The following is a 21,079-nucleotide window of genomic DNA, read 5'->3' as shown; positions in this document are numbered from 1 at the left end:
CAATTATTAACTTATCTGATTGCGTAAGTAATGATGGTGTCATATGTTATTCCAGGAAGAGGTCAGTCTGACTACTCCATGTGGGATTTAAGTATGCACCACCATGACATTATTCAATCAATTTCCATTAAATATTAATTATTTGAATCGATGAAGATGTTGTTCTTCTTGACTAGAGTAGGGCCATTCCTCCATGGGAGTTAATCAAGTGGCTGTATTTAATCATCTAAGTCCTCCTTCCTTGACAATCACTGGAGTTTGTTTCCATCTTATGAAATTTAAGTATGGAGGACTATCCAATTATTAACTTATCTGATTGCGTAAGTAATGATGGTGTCATATGTCATGTGGCTGTTGTGGGATTGACACAGGAGGAGATCGGTACCAGAAGCAGTGCCCAGGAATGGGGGATACTGATTACGTAGTAGTACATTTTTAACAATAGAATGATTACACGATTTTAAAAAAACTGTAATGTTTCGCATCATCAGTTTCTGCGAGGTTGCAACAGAACTGACCCATGAAGGAAACAGTGGCCACCGATTTTAAAAATGGAATAACTGTATAATCTCATGATCAGGGAATCTCATCTAATGAACTCTGTCGGGCTGACAACATGACACACCTCAAACAATAAATATCTCTAAATAACCATCTTAGAAAGCAGGTTACAAGACTTAATAGAGAACAGTCAATTGAGGAATCCAAAATGACTGAAAGAAACATAAGACACTGCTAGGAATCCTTAATCATCAGCCTAATGCAAATCTACACAACTCTGAGAAACCATGGGATCAAGCTCCTCTAATGGTAAGAGGATGAAGAGGAGTTTATTTTATTTTCAATAAAGAGAAAAGCATTATCGTAGAGGCGATTAACGGGGTTGTTTCCATTCTAGAAATTAGCAAATTGAAGCATAGAAAACAGGTTTAAAATACTCATCATTGTACTTGAATGGCACAATGATGCTTTCATTTTCATGCTTATGCCACTATAGCCATGTTGTAGCTTGAGATACGGGTAAATATGTAGAATTCAAAAGAAAGGGCCCTGATTTGTTTTTGTGAGGAACTCAGTGAGGTTGTAGGGTTAGTTCATCTGTGGGTATACTCCTTTAAGCCTATGGGAGGGGCACTAGAATGTGACAGAATGATGGGTCATAAATGTTGCCTGGCAACCCTCCCTGCATTCTGTATCCTGGTATCATGGGCCAAGTACAAGAGAGCAGCTTTGAGAAAGTGCTATCATGGGACATTACAGTCTGCCAAGATAACTATCTCCTAAAACTTTTCATGACAGCATTTTATTCCTCTAATCAAGTCATAGCCACACCTCTGGAAGTGTGCCTACAGCTTTTACTGGTTACCAAATTCAAGATTACCTAATTGTCAGAGGACATAGTCTGTGGAGAAACAGTTCAGAGTCTTCTGTTTATGAATACTCTCTCTACTCAGAAGTAAAGCTATGGAAAAAAGATAATAAGACTCACGATATTCATCAAAAAGGTGAGTTTGACATTGTTGACTTCCTTCAGGAAGGTGATAATCCGTTTGTTAGAGTAGACTTAGCGATTATTAGATTTCAGTCCATCTCTTTTGAGGCAGCCGTCCAACATGAAATATGTGATATCTTCTAAAATCCTTCATACACAATGACAGTTCAGCATTTAAACATGTTCCTATTGTTCTCTGCGATTAAATAAGGGATGAAGATGGATGTTTCCCACAATCATGTGGGAGTCAACTGAGAGACAATTGTGTGGAGAGTGGCAGACCATTTCATCCTCTGATTATGTTGCTATTTGATTATTAAAATAGGACATTAGATAATCCATGATCAGTGGATTGTGGTGACGCGATGTGGGAGGAAATTATTATTGACCATCTTAATATCAATTATGTAGTTAAAATATTTAAATTAATCACGACAGCATCGTTCAAGAGCCTGGTTTCGAGCCACCTTGTGGAAGTGTATGATATTACATGAACTCATTATTTGATTATTTAGTTATATAAAACAATGATTATATCGTCCATGACACCTGGAATCTGGTGCCACAAATCACCTAATTACATAATTAATGAATTTAAATTGACAATCTGTGTTAATCCCCAAGACATTGTAAATATGTGTGTAATTATGTAAACCAAAAATTGTCCATTCCATGAAGAGACCTGTAAAGCTCCCTCTTGTGGCGTTAATATACAATATCATCACAGTTTATGATTCATGGTTTCAATGTATGATGGTGTCATCTGTCATTTGGCTGCTGTGGGACTGACACAGCAGGAGATCTGTACCAGAAGCAGTCCCCAGATAATGCGGGACACTGTGTTACCCAGTGATTACTGATTATGTAATTGGAGACTTTTAACTATCGAATGAATACATGATTAAAAAAAAACTGTATTGTTTCACATCATCATTATCTGCGAGGTTGCAACCCAACTGACCCATGAAGGACACAGTCACCACCAATTTGAAAAATGGAATAACTGAATAATCTCTTGATCAGGGAATCTCATCAAATGTACTCTGTCAGGCTGTGAACATGACACACCACCAACAATAAATAATTCTAAGTAACCATATTAAAAATCGGGGTACAGGACTTAATAGAGAACTATCAATTGAGGAATTCAAAATGACTGAAAGAAACATAAGACACTGCTCAAAATCCTTAGTCATCAGCCAAAGGCAAATCGAAACATCTTCAAGAAACCATGGGATCAAGCTCCTCTAAAGGGCAGGGAATGAAGAGGGATCATTTTATTTTCAAAAGAGAGAAAAGGTTTATGGTAGAGGCGATTAACTGTATTGTTTCCATTCCAGAAATTAGAAAATTGAAGCATAGAAAACAGGTTTAAAATACTCATCAATTTACTTGAATGGCATAACGATGCTTTCCTTTTCATGCTTATTTCACTATAGGCATGTTGTAGTTTGAGAGACTGGTAAATACGATGCATAACTAAAAGGAAAGAGCCCTGCTTTGTTTTTGTGCGAAAATCAGTGAGGTTGTAAGCTGAGTTCATCGGTGGGTATGCTACTTTTAGCATGTGGGAGGGGCACTAGAATGTGACACAATCTTGGATCATGAATGTTGCCTGGTAATTCTGCTTGCTTTCTGTATCCTGGTATCATGGGCCAAGGACAAGAGAACAGCTTCGAGAAAGTGTTATCATGGGACATTACAGTCTCCCAAGTTAACTGTCTCCTAAAACTTTTCATGACAGCATTTGATACGCCTAACCAAGTCATAGCCAAATCTCTGGAATTTTGCCTACAGCTTTTACTGGTTACCAAATTCAAGATTCCCTAATTTTCAGAAAACATAGTCTGTGGAGAAACAGTCCAAAGGTTTCTCTTTATGAATGTTCTCTATCCTAAGAAGTAAAGCTATGGAACAAAAGATAATAAGACTCACAATTTTTCTTCAAAAGGTGAGTTTTCCATTGTTAACTTCCTTCAGGATGGCGATAATCCATTTGTTAGAGTAGACCTAGGGATTATTGGATTGGAAGCCATCTCATTGGAGGCTGCCGTCCAACATTAAATATGTGATGTCTTCTAAAGCCCTGCATGCGCAATGACATATCAGCATTTAAACCACTTACTACTCAACTCTGCGATTAAATAAGGGATGAATCTGGTTTTTTCACAGAAACATGTGGGAGTCAAGTGAGAGTCAACTGTGTCGAGTTGAAATTACAGACCATTTCATCCTCTGATTATGTTGTTATTTGATTATTAAAATAGGACTTTAGATAATCGATGATCAGTGGATATTGGTTCCACGATGTGGGAGTCAATTATTATAGAACATCTAAGTCTTAATTAAGTAGTTAAAATATTAAAATTAATCACGACAGGATCGTTCACGAGTCTGGTTGGAGCCATGTTAGGGAAGTGGATGATGTTATATGTACTCATTATTTGATTATTAAATCATATAAAACAATGATTATGTCATCCATGAAACCTGGAATTTGGTGCCACAGATCATCTAATTACATGAATAAAGTATTTAAATTGTCAATTCTTGTTAATACCCAAGATGATGTAAATGTTTGTATAGTTATGTAAACCTAAATCTTCCATTCCATGAAGAGACCTGTAAAGCACCCTCTTGTGGCGGTAATGTGCAATATCATCACATTTCATGATTCACTGTTTCAATTGATGATGATGACATCCTTCACGACTGGCGTCTGTCCATGCTTCCCTGCCAGTTAAACACTACATCACCTCTTTATTGCGACAGTTAGCTATTACTGACTTATTTAATTCTTTGAATTATTTAAACGACAGACAATGCCAACCCATCACCGATTAAGAATAGGGTGCAAATATCTGTCAGGGAGAAGTTTAGGAAAGTTGTAGACATGGGCAGAGCATTTTCTGAATGATCAATGCATCTCACATTGTACTAGGGATTTTAGATGATAGAGTCCAGAAGCAAAGCTGCTGATGCCCATGCTGCAGCCATCTTTTCAGCTGGTATCAACATTTTGGCTACTACTGCTATGCCAGGAATGGGCCCATTATCTCACGTCCTGCCACACCACAAACAGAGATTCAGGCGCTGCCGATGATGTATCAGTAAGCATAAACAAATGGATTAAAGGATGAAAAGTAAAATACAACAAGCATTAAAAAAAGAAAATTCCAGATCATGCTGTAACACAAAAATCCATATATATATAATTAAGAAAAAGAATGCCATTTAGAGTATACACAAAATTAACTCCAAGTGTGAATACTCCCTTAGCCTAGAGACAAGGAGGAGGGCCCGCGCCATACCCAAATGTCTTGACAGGTTTAGATGAATCCTCCTAAATAACTCAGCCTTCCAGAGAAATGTATGTGGGATGGGATGGGGAAGTCACTGGAGGAGGGAGGGAGATGGAAGTGAGAATGATATGCAAAATAAGATCTTTCTATTTATTTCTTAACAACAGAAGTTAAGTTATTTTGATGGCAAAAAAATGGTAATATCTCTGCATGTATCTGACCCCAAAATGTTAGATGTGAAGGGCAAAGCTTCTGGAAGGCACTGGACAAACTGAACCTCTCCTTCTTTGGTAACTTGCCTTCCCTGTGCACCAAAAGCATAATAGAGCTGACTTCAGAGTATTTATTCACCTTGCTGCATAATCAAAATGCTTTCCACAGATGCAGCCCACAAGGAAAAGTATTCCTGGGCCACACCCTGGTTTGGGAAGCTCCTAGGACCACAATGGGCCTAACAGACCACTGAATTTGACAGCACATTCAAGCCCAGCATCCTCATAGAAGGCCTGCAAAACAGACATTCATGACTCCCTATACCACCCTCTGAATCCACTCACTCACCATGCTGCAGCTTCTGTTCTCCTCCATTTCTCAGAAGCACTCACAGAGCAGCAATCATTCCTCTGGTGCCTATTCTGATATAAAAGCAAGCCTGCAGCATGGCTCCAGGAAGTCTCCTTCCAGACCTGAGACTTGTGGGTTGGCTCAGTGTACCTGATTGGCTAGTGAGGCTGGATTGACAAGAGCTCATCCTAAAGGGTTACAGTGATCGTAAAGACACACCAGGCCCAGCACCTCCTTTGACCCTGGCTTTTACTCAAGAACTAGACATTTCAGAGATCTGCACAAATAGGAAATTATTTGGTTTTTGGGTTTTTTTTTTTGACAGAATTTCCCTGTATGGCTCTTGCCATCCTATTCCTTGCTTAGTAAACTGTGCTGGTGAATTTCTTATTAATTATTAATATTAATCTTGTTGTTGTTTATTTCTAATAGTTTTTTCATTGACTGTCTAATATGTATTGGTACATTTATTTATTTATTTATTTATTTATTTTTATTTTTGCGACAGAGTTTCCCTTTGTGGCCCTACTGTCCTGGAACTTACTCTGTAGACCAGGCTGACCTCTAAATCAGAGAAATCCACTTGCGTCTACTTCCTCAGTGCTGGAACCAAAGGCAAAAGCCAACATTGCATAGTCAGACATTAATTTCAATGTCACTTTCCCATGTCATCAGTAGACGGCCCAGCTCTATTCCTGCAGAGGAGAATTTCAAACTTTCTTCCTCTCTCCACACAATGTGAAGAGCTTGCAAAGATCATTATACAATTCAAACTGAAACTATTCTCTTCTTCAACCATAAATATATTTAAACAAAAAAACAAACTTGCTTTAAGAATAGAATGTGGAGCTATGCAGTGGTTAGCCATAGAGGACAGGCCATGGTGGAGTACACCTTTAATCCTAGCACTTGGGAGACTTAATCAGGTGCATGTCTGTAATTTCATTGCCACCCCAGGCTACACCACATTGATCCAGTCTAAAAGAGAAAGAGAGACAAGTGGTGGCTCATTCCTTTATCCCTGAAATTGGGAGGTAGATATGGATGGGAGGAGAAAGAAATATAAGGAGGAAGAAGAAAAAAGCTCATTGTTTTCTGAGGGAAGACTCCTAGTATCAGAATTTCCCGCCCCTTTGGTATGAGTACTTCAGTAGAAATAAGAGCTAGGGCTTGGCTGCTCTGCTTCTCTGATCTTTCATCATTAATCGCATATCTGAATCCATGTTTTGATTATTAAGAACAACTAGAAGTAGCTTTACAATTTCCAGTGCAGTGTGTAAAATCTAAACTGTAGTGTACAAGACTAGAATTTGTGGCAATAATATTGATAGTCTAATCTTTACCATTTTCTCAAGTTTATTGTTATATTTTGTATGTATGAGTTTGAGAAATAATGGTTTGTATAAGTATACAGGTTATTGATTGTAGATAATGATGTGAAGTTGAGTGTAAGTATCTGAACTCTGGTCATCCCCAAAAGATGTGCAGAGTCTCTTGCCAAGATACACAACATGTTTTATCTGATGAACCAAAAATCTTCCACAGATTAACAATAAAACCAAAATAAATAAAGAATTATATAATGGTTTTCAGAACATGAAGTATCAGAATTTAAGATCCTATACATGGTAAGTTTGTAACATGAAATGAATACAATCCAATGACAATGAACAACAATTAATAAGAAAATGCAGATTGCAAAGGCACAGTAACAATTTTTTTGGAAATACTCAGAATGCTCAATGGAATTATGAAAACACAGTACACAAACTAACATAATATGACTTTTATACTTACCACAAAGCAACCACAATAAAAATATGTATAATATGTGTAAGAGAATAAAAGAGATAGAGAGAATAACCCAAGAGCAAAGGTCAAAAAATATCAACTATTAATATAAAGTACAAAAGAAACTTAGCCAAGAAAAGTGTGATGTTGACCAATGTTATTCAAATATCTATGAATCCATGTGTACAGAGATTAAATAAACACAGACTTCAACACTACAATTAAATCAACTAAAAGTGACCCTTAGACACTTTTGACCCTGTAGCTATGGATATTTATTCCAAAGACAGGATGTCCATGTTCTAGAGCTCTCCATGCAAAAGGAGTTGACCTTCTGCTACGGCTCTGTAGAACTTTACACCCCTTTATTGTTTCAGGTAAACCTAGCCGCACTGATGCGCACTCCACAGACAACATTGGAGAATAATTTAAAATCAACTTCCTGCCAAGTGGTTTATGGCCCAAGGTGAAGATCCTGACCTAAATCCCTACCCAAAACCATACACACCTGAGATATCTCTGCAGAATAGAGAATCATTTTGTTCACCGGAATTTAACGTCAGTTAACACAGTATTGTAACTCTTGGTAGCAGAGAATTAAAAACATTATAATCTTATATTGCTGAGAGACATCCACATCACCATTTTTTACTACTTTCTAAAATATTTATAAGGCAAACCTGAAAGTGGAATGGAATATTCAGAACTTCAAGAAATCAGACCTTCAGTTATCCAGCGTCAGCCCCCAATGCACACCAACAGCATTGCATGCATATGCACACTGGACAGTTATATAATAAGCAACACACCCACCCATGCCAGGGCTGCAGAGTCTCCCCCAAACCAAGAAACACATGGAGAGGAAGGCTCAGAGGACAAGGGTAACTGCCCAGGTCACCACATGGAACAAAAGAACCCCAGTCTGTCTCATGGTCCATACAAATTGTGCAGAAATGACATCTGAGCAGACCTGCTTTGAAAACCGTACACTCAGAATAGTGTAACCTGTGTTCTTCCTTACAACTCGACAGATCTTAAGGAAAAGAGAATCATGGAAAGAAGGCTTCTCAGAGTCCAGCATTGACTGGGACCACCCAGTTGGACCTAAAATTTTGCAGCCCACTACCAGAGAATCAGAAATCAATGACTCAGATTGCATAGTCCTTGTAGCTCTGCACTACCCACCCAGCAGATAGCGGCCTAATCCAGAAAGTTTGTGTTTTAGTAAACATTCTTCTACTGTCCTGGAAGTCAAGCTGCTCATTATTAAAATCACACTGTACCTTGTGTGCACATTTTGTTACACACTCATTGTTATTGGCCAGTAACCATTGACCTCATACCTGGGAAATACTGCAGCCAAATGTATGACACCTTCTAATATTCACTGTGTTTAATGTGAAACTCCTGTTTAAGAAAAGCAGGCTGTGAATTAGAGAACACAAGTAATCATGGCAGGGCTTGTGGGCAGAAAAGTATATGTGGATATGATGTAGCTATGATCTGAAAAAAATATTTTGAAAAGATGAAAATAGCTTCATGGCCATGTGCTCCAGAGACTAGGGGTTTCAGTTAGAGCACACTAAGTATTCCTCAAACCTTTTCTCTCAGACTGTATATCCAAACGAACAAAAAAAAAATAATAGTCCTGTTACATGGTCCACAAGAGTTCACCCAGACTGGTTTTGGCTAAATACTGTAATTATAGTAATTTGTATACATGATAAGGTCTCTCCTCTATCCAAAGTCTTGATAGCCCTCATCTGTGGATTCCAAGAAACTGCCCTGTGAGACAATAATGGATTTTCTAGCAATGATTATCTAATTCCACATTGCTCACCTCAACTACTGTTGAAGGAGGAAACCTCAGCTTCCATCCTGCCTCTCACTTTCTGCATTGTGACTCCACCAGTATCCAAGTGGGACATGAATTCAGTCATTGCTCAAATCCCTCTTCATTTATAAGACCCCACAATAATCAGAGATCTTGGGAGTTCACTCATTTTCTGGTCTATTTTCCTTCTCCCTGACCAGGCAAGGGCCCAACTGGAACGAAGTGTAGGATTTTCTTCCCAGCACTGTACAGGTGAATCCAGGATTAGGAGTTCAAAACAATTCTCAATTACACAGCATAAGACAAGCCACAGTTAGAAGAAACTTTGCTCTACCCAGAAATCAATAATCAGCATCACTTGAGAAAAAGAATGAAATAAGTAAAATCTAAGAAGCATAGGAGTGCAGCAAAATAGTGATGAAAATAGTAATATGTTTAAAGAAGACATTTAAAAAGGTACCAAAAGCTGGGTGGTGGTGGCAACTATGCTGGTGCTCAGGAGGCAGATGGAAGCTTATCTCTGTGGGTTCAAGACCAACCTGTTCCACAATATATAGTTGTGGGACAGGCAGCAGAGCCAAAAAGAAATGGGGGTCTCTAAAAAACAATAAATAAAAAACAGGAAAACAATACAAAAAAATCAATGATAGAAAGAGTTGGTTTTTCGAGAAAATTAACAATGTAGAGAAACCTTTATCCAAACTAAACAAAAAGCATAGAGAGAACATGAAAATTAACAAAATCAGAAACAAAAAGTAGTACATAAGAATAGACACTGAGAAAATGCAGACAATTTTAAGGACATATTTTGAAAACCTATACTCCACAAGGTTTGAAAATTCAAAGGATATGGACAAATTTCTGGATAACTATTACTTACCAGAATTAAATCAAGAATAGACAAGCAACTTAAATTGACCTATAACAACTAACAAAGTAGGAATAATAATGAAAAGCCTTCCAACATAAAAATCCCAGAGCCAGATGTCTTCTTCAGTGAAGAATTCTACCAAAAATTCATGGAAGAGCTATATTAATACTCCTGAAATTGTTCCACACAATAGAAAAGAAGGTTCATTACCAAACTCTTTTTATGAGGCTACAAAATCACCTTGATGCCCATCCACACAAAGCCATAAATAAGAGAGAAAATTACAGACCAATACCCCTCATGCACATTGACGCAAAAACACTCAAGAAAATATGGGAAAACTGAATCCAAGAATATGTCAGAGAAATCGTCTACTATGATCAAGTAGGCTTCATCTCTGGCTTGCAGGGATTGTTTCACATATGAAAATATATCAAATATACCACTATATAAACAAACTGGAAATGAAACGTCACATAATCATCTCCCTAGATGTAGAAAAAACCTTTGACAATATTCAACATACTTTAATGTTAAACGTCTTGGGGAGATTAGGGATAACAGGAATTTATGTAAACATAATAAAAGCAATATATAGTAAACCCATGGGAAATATCAAGCTGAATGTAGAGAAGCTTAAGATGATTCCTCTAAAATCAGGAAAAGACTAGGCTGCCCTATCTCTACATATCTCTTCATTATTGTAATTGAAGGGCTAGCTAAAGAAATAAGACAAGAAAAGGAGTTCAACGGGATGCAAATTGGTAAGGAAGAACTCAAACTTTCTCTATTTTCAGATGATATGATAGTTTACATAAGCAACCAAAAATTTCTACCAATATTCTCCTACAGCTGAAAAATATATTCAGTAAAGTATGAGGATACAAGATTAAATTAAAAAAAAATCTGTAGCCATTACATATTCAGTCAACAAAGGGGTTGTTCAAGAAATCAGAGAAACATCACCCTTCACAATAGCCACAAACAACATAAAGTATCTTGGGGTATCACTTTCCAAAGAAGTGAAAGACCTATATAATAAGAATTTTTGTCTTTAAAGAAAATACCATAAAATGTAAAGATGTCTCAATCTCATGGATAGGTAGAAAAAACCTAGAAAAATGGCAATCTTACCAACAGCAATCTACATATTCAATGCAATCTCCATTAAAATCCCAGCACAATCTTTCACTGACCTTGAAAGTATAATATCTACTTTATATTGAAAACCAAAAGAACCAGAATAGCCAAAACGACCTGTATAATAAAGGAACTTCATGAGGGAACATTATTCCTGACTTTAAGATCTTCTACAGAGCTATAGTCCTGAAAACAGCCTGGTATTAGCACAAAAATAGACAAGTACCTCAATGAAATCGAATAGAAAATCCTGATATTAACTCAAACACATACTAACAAAGCAGCTAAAAGTATACAATGGGATGAGGAAAGCATCTTCAAAAAATGCTGAGTAAGGTTTTCCGCCCGCTGCTGGTCTTGTCCCGCAGCTGTGCCAGCACCAATTAATATACAGAGACTCTATATTTGATATAAATCTCCATAGAGGAAATAAAAAAATGATTTAAGACACTTAAGAAAGTATTCAACATCCTTAGCTGTCAAGGAAATGCCAACTAAAACAACTTTGAGATACCATCTTACTCCTGTCAGAATTGCTAAAATTAGAAACAACAATGCCAACTTATGCTTGAGAGGATGTGCAGAAATGGGTACACACCTCCACTTCAGGTGGAACTGCAAACTTGTACAGCCATTTTGGAGACTAGCATGGCAGTTTCTCAGGATAATGGGAATCAGTCTACCACGAGACCTAGTAATCTCCCGCTTAAGTACATACCCAAATGATCCCAATCCATGCAACTAAGACTTGTGATCACCTATGTTCATAGCAATATTATTTATAATAGCAAGAACCTGGAATCAACTTAGATGCCCCTCAACTGAAGTATAAATAAAGAAGATTTGCCACATTTACACAATGGAATACTACTCTGTGGGGGTGGGTAGAAACAATGGAATCTTGAAACTCACAGACAAGTTGATGGAACTTGAAGAAACCATCCTGAATGAGGTATCCCAATCACAGAAAGAGAAACATGGTATGTATTAACTCATATGTGGATTTTAGACATATTGCAAAGGTTCACCAGCCTACAAATCAAACTGCCAGAGAAAGTAGGATAGAAGGACGAGTCTAACAGTTTTACATAAGGACACTCGCAGAAGCAGGAAGGGACAAGGTCCTCAGAGCATATAGGTGGGTATTTGCAGGTAGTGAGTGAAGAGGGACCTAGCACAAGGAAAATGGGAGGAGAGGAAAGATTGTGGGTCTAGGAACATTTGGTCAGGGGAGGAATAGACTTGAGAAGAGAAGAGAAGAGAGGAGAGGAGAGGAGAGGAGAGGAGAGAAAAGAGAGAAAGAGACTATAAAAGAGGGAGCCATTATAGGTTAGAAGAGGAAACAGAACCTAGAGAAATGTACAGAGCCCTACAAGAATGACCCCAACTAACAATTTGAGCAACAGTGTAAAGGCACCATAAATTCCCTTTGCTGGCAATGAGATCAATGACTAACCTATGCACCATCATGGAGACCACATCTAGTAGCTGATGGAAACAGAAGCAACCTTGAACAACTAAACACTGAGCAAAATTGAATCCATATGCCGAGAGGGAGGACAAAACCACATTGCAGAAACCCAAAGACACAGCTGATTTGAACAAGGAGGAGCTAATGGGGCTCCAGACTTATAGCTGGGAATCAAACATGGGACTGACACAGACCCCTGAACATGGGTCTCAGCTAAAAGGCCTGTGCAGTCTAAGGGTCTTCAGAGAGAGGGACCAGGAAGTATCTCTGTTGCAAAAAGGACATTGGGGGAAAATCCCCATGGAGGGATACTCCATTAACCTTGAGACAGGAGAGACATTTTAGTGTCTACTTAAAATGACTTGAAGGATTTAGATGACCCCTCCTGGAAGGCATCCACCTACATGTATAGTGTTGGTTGGATGGGAGGAGAGAGTGGCTGGGGGCCTGGGAAGTTGGGACGGGAAGGAGGGTGGGAGTAAGTTGGAGGGAACTGGTTTGATAAGTATAATAAAGAAATTTTACAAATTAAAAACATTAAAAATATACCAATGTAATTTTCAAAAATAAAGTTAACATACTTTAATAATTGAAAATTTTTACCTCTATTGACTTTGAAATATCACACCTCCACAGAGAGAACATCACTTCCAGCACAAGTTCTAATATATCTTAATAATTAAAACTCACAGTAATCTAACAGGGAGGGGAAGGTGAAAACTGAAGGATCACAGATTCAGAGCATCTGGCTACTAGAGTTGTTATCTCTAACTATTCTCAGACAAGCGATGTGTTCCTGTCCTCACACTGCCTACTCAGATTGACTGCTATCGCTTCGATCCCTCAGACTAACTTCTCAAACAAAATCATCTCTCGGCATGCTCTTCTTGCTCCTCTACCTTATCTTCCTCTCTCTGTCCAGCCATGTCACTCCTATCTCCAAATCCCTGCTGCTGGGATTAAAGGCCTGATTCCCATGTCCTGGGACCACCTTAGTGTGAGCTGTTTTTCTTTTAGACAGACTTAGTATGTGTCTAACTAGTGACATAGTGTGTGTGTCTAACTACTGATTTAATGTGTGTGGATAACAAGTGACCTAATGTTGGTAGCTAACTAGAGACTTAGGTGTGTAGTTGACTAAATACATAGAAATACATAGGTGCATGGCTAACTACTATCTCAGTGTGTGTGTGGCTGACTATTTTCTTGATGTTTGTGACTAGCTAGTAAATTAGATGTGTGGCTGACTAGTGACTTAGTATGGGTTGGTAAGTATTGATATATTGTGTGTAACTAACTAGAGACATAGTGACTGTGGCTAACTAGTGACTTAGCCAATGTGGTTAATTACTGCTTATGCATGTAGCTAAATAGTAACTTAGGTGTGTGATTAACTACTGTCTTAGTGTGTGTGGCTAAGTACTGCTTTATTTGTGTGATGGACTTGTGGCTTAGTTTTTGTGGCTAACTAGTGACAAAGGTGTGGGGCTGACTATTGATTTAGGTGTTTGTCTAAGTAGTGACTTCATGTGTGTGGCTAAATAGTGAGTTAAGTATGTGGCTAACAAGTGGCATGGTGTGTGTGGGTACTAGTGAGCTAATATGTGTGGCTAACTAGTGGGTTAGTTTTTGCTAACTAGTGACTTACACTTAACTACATGTGTAGCTAAATAGTGACTCCGCTTAGTAATCTGATTGTTAGGAACTAGCAGCCATTTGAGCCCCCCCCCTCCCATGATGGGCGGGACCCTCATGGCCATTTCATCACTACATCAGCTTTACCTGATGGCTCAAGCTTTATATGGCTGCCAGAGCACTCAGTTACACATGTGCAAGCCTCCCCTTTTTAAAGCAAGTGCCCCAAACCCCCTCTCTCTCTCATGCGTTCAGTTGGCCACCAGCTACCCCCTCTTTTTCTCCCTTCTCTCAACAAACTACACATGGGCGCCGAGTCTCGTGTTTGTGTTTCTTAGGTATTAGCTGCACAGCAAAAAACAACATTGGTGCCAAAACCCAGGCAGGCTCTCCTTGAGGGTCACTGGCAGCTGTTTGCTGGTGGGCGGCCTGCCAGAGACACTCGGGATCCTTTTTCCGATACCAGTAGTCTGCCTCCATTCCCCCCTATCCCCCATTCACTGGAAATCCCACCCCACAAGGCTTCAATTAGGAAAGGTACCCTTTTAAATTTTAACCCATTTCCTTAAGGTCTGGTGTATTCCTCACGGGTGGAAGACATAATGCCTGGGGCGGGATATCTGCTCTGCTCTGGGACTACTGAGTCCTTCCGGCCTCTGTTGGCCCTGGCAACATTTTCAGGCTGATGATCTTGGAATAATCCTCTGCCATTCTCGCTTATCATGTGGCCACACTCTTGGGCTGAAGAGTTCCAAGACTGCATGGTCACTTTCCTCTTTACACATGGGGAATAAACCGACTAAGGAAATATCTCCCACCACTCCACTGGGATGCCTGATAGAAAATTTAAAACCCTTTCACTTAATGCCACTTGTTAAGGCACCCAGACTTATTTACCTTTGTACTGAAAAGTGGCCTAGATATCCCCTAGGAAATTCAAATTGTCCGCGTAATGGCTCTCTAGATCCAGATATTTTACAGGATCTTTCAAATTACTGCCAGTGAACAGGTAGATGGAAGGAGTATTTTCTATCTCTCTGCTAATCAATATCTTACCCTCAACTTGGTTCTGTTCTCTTCCCGCCACACTAAAAATCTCCTGCCTGCCGCAGCTGCATCTTCTCTCAGGGCAGTAGGCTGGGCTGAGGCAGCATCTATTCAAGACAAAATTGAATCTCAAAACTTTATGATTTCTGCCAGCTGTTGGGGATATGTTTATGGAAGCTGCCATTTGACAACGTGGCCTAGCCTCACCCCCCCATGGTTCTTCCCTCTGTACACCAGACACCTAGGCACAGGGAGTATAGCCAGCTTCTGCTGCAAACAGAACCTGTAATTCATTTACCTTTTGCTTTTATTCTTTTATTTGCTTTATTCTTTATTCTTAGGCTCTAATTTCTTTTTTCGCTATGTCATACATAGCTTCACATTCTAGTCCTTCTCAATTTTAAACAGTCCTGTTTAATATATCTATCACTACATTTAACTTTAACTTTATGTAAATGTATGCTAACTTCATACAAATTAAATTCTATTGTACTAAGTCTCAAATATTTCTAAATTGCTATGTGCCTTTAAATGGTGGTAAACATTTAAGGTTATAAATGTCTATTTCAAGCTAACAAAATATTTATGCCACCCAGTCTTTCCTGTGAGCTGTTTATTAAGGTTAAGCCTCTATTATCAGAGGGAGTTTTTCTCTACCTCTTTGTCCTCTGTGGTCATAAGTGTACCCTACTAAGTAAAAACCAGTTACTGTCAGGCTGCAGGGCCCTGAGTAAAATATCCCTCCACAGCCTCTCAGGTTGGATCCTGTTTTCAAATCAGATTAATTACAGGGGTATTTTGTATACTAAGGTATGCTAAACAGTCAGACGGCCCTCAAATGCTCAGAGATCTAGAGAATATGGCATTTAAAATGTCTCATTAAAAAGCTTTTTTTAACAGATAGACAGGCCAGCTGCTGGCACCACCCATTTCCACCAAGACAACTGATGGGCACTGAAAGAAGCTCCACCCACAAAAGTGGCAACGCTAGCCACTGAGAAACCCTGCCTTTCATTTCATCTCTCACAAACTGTACACCTACATACTCTGGTCTGTGTTCCAACACATGAGAGATTAAAACATGCTGGGTAATAACAAAACCACTCCCCTTAACATAGTCATGTACTTTTTTCATAGTGGTGAATTCAGCACCTGGTTGCTTACCCTGAATCCCCCTGCAGTGTAAACAATTTTACTTATTCTGCACTGAAGGCAGAAGCAATGCTCCACTTGCAAATGCTTTTCCTGTGACTGCACTGGATAGTTGGCCACCTGACTCTAATGGAAATTTTAAATATCTTAGGTGTTACAGTAATTTAAGAAATTTGAAGGTATAGTACAGAAGACAGCAAGGCCATTGTTTGGAGAGCAACAGACTGCAAACAATGCCACTTGCATCAACATAAGGGATTGTCTCATAAACATTCTTCTAACAGGATGAAAATGCATCTGTTGTAGCATTAATATGCCTTCCCAGGGAAAAATCACTTCACCCAAAGAGATGATCCATAAAGACAAATATTTCTAACATAATATGTATCTATCTCTGGAAAATACTCAGAGAGGAGCCAGCCTAGACATAGTTTGCTTTTCATATATGCTATCCTTCTTAAATAGCTTTTGATTCAAGCTGCATTGTACACAGTGAACAATTTCAGTAGAGACTGGAGACAGCATGTCTAGCTACTTAGGGAGATGAGAGGATTACACAGCAAATGTGTTCCCAGTACTGTTCCTAAAGGCCACCAGATACCTGTAACTGAAGTACCTGTTCCACATATAGGATCCTGAGGTGAAGGTGATGGGGAATGTGATAGCTAGGAAATGTAGAAGGTAGAAAAGATTTTTTTAAAAAGCTGGGATAGGGAGATGTGTCCCATGAAAATTTCTTAAGGAGAATAGACTCTTGTATACTATTTCCACAGAGGAAATGGAAGGAAAGGGGATACTTATGTGAAGTTAGTAGTAGCCCACTCAATGGGACAAACTCAGGAGAACACCACTAAAACAATGCAGTGCTAAGGAATACAGAATATCTCATGATCATTGCTGACTAAGCCCACAGTGGCCTTGGGACTGAGAACCATAGCTCTATGTAGGTTTACATCTACATATCTGAAGCAACCTGTCCACAAAGGCTTTGCTTCATACAATTACCAGCTCTCCCATGCAATACCTGTTTTCTGATGAGGTTCTGTGTTTTATTGTCAATACACCAGGCCCTTAGGAAAATCTTTCAAGGCCTAGGCCCCTGGTTGTTACTATCTCTTCTAAGAATGTTAATCATCCCTGCATGAGGACCTAAGTAAAAGATTTGCTTTATCAGGCCACTCATACATCATTGGTTTACTTTTTAAAATCTGGTGTCTTATTGCCACAGTGGTAGAACTTGCTTTTCTGGAGAAGAAAACTGCAACTATATGATATAATACAATTTAAAGTTGCTTATGACACTGTAATATCTCTCTGAGCAGCTTGTTATGGGGCAGTTCTATGATAAGGGTAAGGGACTAGATGCTTTGCAACACAGGAGTAGCTTCTGTGTAATGGTTTGGAGTCAAATGTCTCGAAAATCATGGAGAACAAATGTGTATCTAGCATTCAACATTCTAACGGGACTTGTCAGCATACACTTATCTTTGTGTGTTTTAGACGCAGTACTACCTCAGTTAAATACTACTTTATGAGACATAATATCTCAAAAGCATTTGTAAATCATTTCTGTTACAAATTCAACTCTTGTAGATCACTGCTCAATAGTGCGGTGCTACCCTTACATGAGATGCCTTTTACAACCTGCAGAAAATTAACAATACATGGATCTTACACATAAAATTAAAATGCAAATGGATGAACTCATAAAAGATACTTAACTAAAAGGCCTCTGGAAGTTTGTTGCCTTGCTTTCAGTGGGTGCACCTGAAGTATGTAGAAGTTGACTTAAAAAATATTTCCATAGACACCTTCCTGCTTACAGTACTCAAAGCAGATACAGCCCACAGAATAGTTTTTGGTGGACTGCCTCTAGCTTCTGGTTTTTTCAAGGAATATATGAGAACTCACGGGACAGGTTGTCTCCTTGCAGCTTCCCAACCAGATCCAGCGAATATCCACCACACTGGATCCATCACCTCACTATCTCCCACTACCGATCTGAGGGCGGCAGCCCTCACTCACCATGCTGTGGTTTTCCAGTTTCCCCTTCCTCAAAGCACATCACTCAAAACCACTGGCTGCAGTTTCTCTTCAAATCCAGACCAGAAGGGCCCTGCAATTCTTTTGACAGGCAGGTCACAAAGGGGCCTGATTAGCTATTAAGGCCTGAGTGAAAAAAGCACCTCCCAGGTGGTTGCAGAGTGCTTAAGGACAAATTGCAATGGTTACTGATTTCCATCTAGCACAAAGACTTTTATATATCAGCAGTGATGTGAATTTCTATAGCAATTTCCTATTGCTGACCCGTGCTATCATTCTGTAGTACACAGGCATTTACCTTTCTTCCTTGTAGACACAGTGTTGCTAGCTAAATATACTTTCTTAAATGGATTGAGTGATTATTGGTGAAAAAGTTGCAAGGGAGCTCCAAATATTCGTTAACTACCACAAAGAGATTTAGGAATGCAAAATGTGTTATTTGTTATTTGGTTAAACTCTGAGTTAAGTTGAACTAAATTTTCTTTTTACCTGTTTGTCACAGGAACTCCAGATAATCAGGAAAGAAAACCAGGGGCCACATCTCAAAAAAAGATAAATGATCTTTCTCGTGGCAGAATGCTGGATGATGGCTCCATGAATGTAGAATTTTATCCCTGAAATTCAGAGCAAACACTTGGCAAAGGCATCATAATGAGAAAAGTAGTCTTCATGGAAAATTGAATATTTACAGAGGAATACATCTTCAGTAAGCATATAAAAAATAAAACAAAACAAACGCCAGCTGCAGTAACCAAGGTTCTCTGCATGAAAAGGAATGTAGGATGAATCTCTTCATATATGGAGAAAGTGGATTTATTACGATATCTCACAAGCTGTGATATATTTAGTCCAACAATGGTTGCCTACCAATGGGAATCTGAAGAGTACAGCAGTTTTTTAGTTTATAAGGATGGATGTGTCAGGTGGTCATTGTACATCAAAATTCCAAAAAAGTAGGCTCTAATGGCAGTAAAGGAATAAACTTGGTACCCAGAGCTAGGGTAAGTAGCCAAAGAGGGAAAGCTTCCTGCTTCAATACCATTTATACATGTAGGCTACCACCAGAAGGTTGATCTGATTTTTCCTTTATGTGACTTTGTTCTGTTTTGTTTTTGTTTTCAAAACAGGGTTTATCTCTGCAGGACTTAAACTCATTCTGTGGATTTGGCTGGCCTCAACCTAAGCAAAATCAGGCAGCCTCCTGTGTCCTGGGATTAAACATTTGCACTGCCACCAAGCAGTTAAAGGTAGACCTCATCATCTGTTTACATACAAGGCTTCTGTATGGCTTTGGCAGCCCTGGAATATATTCTGCCAGTCTGAAGTTTCTCATCTCCTACATGGGAATCCATTCCAACTTGTCATGAGTTCAAAGTGCTCCAGTAACTCCTATTTTCCTTAAGACATTATCTTTCCTGCTACAGGACACCTGTGCCTTGATGATGAATGTCTCCTATCTAAATAGCAATGATTTGGGAGTAGACAGGTTAACCACCCTGAAGTAAGGGAGGAAGTGCAGCAATTGGGTGACTGAAGACACATAGTATCTGCAATTATGGAGTACCTTTAGCATTAGTGGAAGCAATTTCTGTTTTCCCTTTATACATATTAATAGATGTCCCCTTCCATTGCCGCACCTTTGTTTGACTACTTAAGTTTGGTGTATGAATAAAATGGAGCTTACAGTACTGACTGAACCTGCCTGACATCATATTATGTCTCTGTCTTCCTTTCATCAATGATAGCTTGTCTTCCACCTGTCCACACTCACTGACTGAGGAATTGACATGGGACTGTGTAGTGAGGTAGTCCTTCTGTAGCACTGACCACGCCCATTGGGGGTGGAGCGATGGGCGGAGGTGACCTGAGGAAGGAGGTCGGAGGGGGCCAGGAAGGCGCTCTCTTTCTGGCGTGACTCGGACAGGAGAGGATCGGGTTGAATTTCCTGGTGTTCATCTGTCTAGGTTGTAAGTTATTTCTCCCTGAGTAAACATCTATTCGGCCTATTTGTTTATCCTGATCCTTATTTACCACAATATCTGGTGTCAGAAGTGGGATTTACCTGGGTTTTGCCCCCAGGCGGCAGAAGCCGCCCCCCTCCCCCACCTTCCCCAATGGGCAGGGTTTAACCAGGTGGACTCACCACAGCTTTGGGACATTTGCCTCTTCCTTACTGCAAAGGAGATCTTTGCCGCTAAAGCAGACCTGAGAAGGCACTCACCGCTTAACATTTTTTGCCCATTTCCGCACGGGACTTTGCATTAGCACAGAGGCTCTTGGCGGCACCCGCCCGGCGGCACCCGCCCGGCGGCACCCACCTGGCTAGCTCAGTCGGTAGAGCATGAGACTCTTAATCTCAGGGTCGTGGGTTCGTGCCCCACGTTGGGCGCCATCTGTAACGAGTACTGTTTTTCTGCCCGCCACCTGGTATTGTCCTGCCGCTGCGACGCCAGTCCCAAATGATACACAGAGACTCCTGCCCTTTAAACTCTCCGAAAAGAAGATGGGGCCCCACATCATCGTTTCCACTTGACTCAACCTGATGCATCAGAACTACAAACATCACCCTAAAACCGGTTTGAGACTGTTTTGCTCGAGACAACTCATGACTAGCTAGCTGTAATTGTGCACCTTTTTATTACACGCTGGCCAGTTTCAAATAGAACTACAGTCAAGAATTTTCTGCCACACAGTGACTAACTACATATGTCACAGCCAGTTCTGTTGAGAAATTTGG

At 39.6% G+C, this 21,079-nt stretch overlaps 1 non-coding gene across 1 annotated transcript; it reads left to right on the top strand.

Moving 5' to 3' along the window:
* Positions 1-20,658: 20,658 nt before the first annotated feature.
* Positions 20,659-20,731, top strand: Trnak-cuu (transfer RNA lysine (anticodon CUU)). Its single transcript has one exon. It is a non-coding gene; the product is annotated as a tRNA-Lys (tRNA).
* Positions 20,732-21,079: the final 348 nt, after the last annotated feature.

The sequence above is a fragment of the Phodopus roborovskii genome, unplaced genomic scaffold (genome assembly GCF_943737965.1).
Source record: "Phodopus roborovskii unplaced genomic scaffold, PHOROB, whole genome shotgun sequence".
NCBI classification, from domain to species: domain Eukaryota; kingdom Metazoa; phylum Chordata; class Mammalia; order Rodentia; family Cricetidae; genus Phodopus; species Phodopus roborovskii.
Note: the sequence above shows the minus strand (reverse complement) of the source record. Positions and strands in the feature narration are given on the sequence as shown.